General features: G+C 33.1%; 1 non-coding gene across 1 annotated transcript; it reads right to left on the reverse strand.

The window, feature by feature from the left end:
• Positions 1 to 367: 367 nt before the first annotated feature.
• TRNAA-AGC lies at positions 368 to 439 on the reverse strand. The gene has a single exon. It is a non-coding gene; the product is annotated as a tRNA-Ala (tRNA).
• Positions 440 to 2,501: the final 2,062 nt, after the last annotated feature.

Genomic DNA, 2,501 nt, shown 5'->3' on the forward strand with positions numbered 1-2,501 from the left:
CTATTTTAAGAAATTTCTGCCTAGCTCAACGCTGCAAAGATGTTCTCCTATGATTCCTTCCAGAAGTTTTATAGTTTTCTGTCCAGATGTTTTATGGTTTGTGTGTGATCCATTTCAAGTTATTTCTGTACAACATAAGGTAAGGGTCAAAGTTTATTTATTTCTATATGGTTATTCAGTTGTTCCAGCATCATTTATTGAAAAGTGTGTCCTCTTTACATTAAAACACCATGGCACATTAGATGAAAATCAATTGACTATACTGTATTCCATTGACTTATATGTCAATTCTTATGACAATATCATGCTGTTTTGATTACTGGGGGGAGGGGGGAAGGTTGAATTTCTTTCTTTCATTCTTTTTTAGTGAAGGTACTGGGGATTGAACCCAGGACCTTGTGCATGCTAAGCACATGCTCTACCACTGAGCTATACCCTCACCTCCCAATTTTTTTTTTTTTGGGGGGGGAGGTAACTAGGTTTGTTTGTTTGTTTTAATGGAGGTACTGGGGATTGACCCCAGGATCTCATGCATGCTAAGCACAGGCTCTACCACTGAGCCATACTCTCCCTGACTGATTACTATTTATTAACAATTAGTTTTCACATCATAGTTGATTCACAGTTAGTATATGTCTTCTAGCTTTACTGTTTTTCAAATGATTTTGGCTATGTGAGTTTCTTTGCATTTCTATATAAATTCTGCAATTAGCTTGTCAATTTCTACAAAAAGCTTGCCTGCTGTGGCTTTTACTGGAATTGCATTGACTCTATATATGAATTTGCATAGAATCAACATGTTAATAAGATCTAATCTTCAAATGTATGAACATGGTACACTCTCCAATTATTTAGTTTTTTAAAATATTTTTTCTCTAAGCAATGCTTTGTAGTTTTTAATGTAGAAATTGTACACCTACATTTTTATACTTTACCTAAGCATGTCATGCTTTGGGATGTGATTTTCAATTTTTAATTGTTGGTTTATAAAAATGCAACTGAATTTTTCATGTGATCTTGTATCCTGCAACCTTGCTTAACCTACTTAACAGTTAGAAAATCCTAAGCAATCTCCAAAAAGATTTTACAAGTGCACAATTGTATTCTTTACATTTAAAAGTTTTATGTCTTCATTTCTAAATCTCTATGACTTTTGTTGCTTTTCTTTGCCTTCTCAGTGGCGAGGTTCCCCCACTAAATTATTGAAGTGGCAGGAGTGAACATTTTTGTTTTGTTCCTGATTTTAGGGGTAAAATTTAGTATTTCACTAATAATATGACTTTAGCTATAGAATTTTTCATAGATGCCCTTTATCAGGTTCAGGAAGCTCCCTAAAAGAACTTTCTAGTTTGCTGAATATTTTTATCATAACTAGGTACTAGAATTTATCAAAGGATTTTTCAGCACATATTAAGATGACACTATGGTTTACAGCTAAGGAGCCAGTAGGATTGTAGTTACATATCTCAGCTACTGCAACTTAGATTGGTAGAAGGAGAAATAAGGAATGAAAAATAGTGGGCAAAATAGCAACTAGGAAGGAAGATGCTAGTAGAGGGTACTGTGAAGTCAATCAAGAGGGTGGCAGAGTTTGAAGGATAGGAGAATGACTCCAGAGGTAAATTTTAAGTTAGGAAACTTGGAGGCAGAACTCCAATTGGTGTACAGATGTACTGATTTCCATAAAAGAAGATTTAGAAATATGAAAAGAAGAAGAAAGTAGGTCTGCAGGTACATTAGACTCCTAGAATACTAGATTTTAAAAGCACTTTGTAGTTTATCTACCTTTTTGACCCATTCTATGTTTGAAAGTTTTCCATAACATGAGTCCAGAGAACATTTATTAAATATAGACACATTAGTGGTAGAATATCTTCTATATGTTTTTTAACATATTAAATATCTATATTTCTTGCATTTATTAGGCATTGTTCTACTCTTTGACAACAAATAGAACTCATTTGACATCCTGAAATAGAGCTGCTTTGAGAATACTGAAGAATAATTAAAGAAAGAAACTTAGTAGAACTTTGGTGTGTTGAGAAGTGGATAGGAAAGAGTAAAAAGGACAATTACCTAACCTCAATGGTGTTGATACATTATCCATAATAAAGAAAATAAAAAAAACTTGGTTAAAGGCAGTAGGTGTCTTATTACTACTTTCGATGTTGTTGTTGTTGTTTTAGAATGTGTTAATCTCTGTAGAACAATCAGATGAGCTATCCAGAAAGTGACTAGAAATGTGAGTCTTGCCCATTTTTACCTATTACCAAGTGATGAGTGCACTTCTTGGACATGATTATTTAATACTAATGTTTTCACATCTCTGAAATAGGAATAAAACACCTACCTCACAGGGTGACTGTAAGAATAAAATGAACTAATGTGTATGAAGTGCCAAGACTACTTTACATAACCACTATTTTTATTACTGTAAATAACAAAACTATCTAGGAAAATACATGTAATACACATGTATATATGATAGACTATATATGGTA

This window comes from Camelus ferus, chromosome X (assembly GCF_009834535.1).
Source record: "Camelus ferus isolate YT-003-E chromosome X, BCGSAC_Cfer_1.0, whole genome shotgun sequence".
NCBI classification, from domain to species: Eukaryota; Metazoa; Chordata; class Mammalia; order Artiodactyla; family Camelidae; genus Camelus; species Camelus ferus.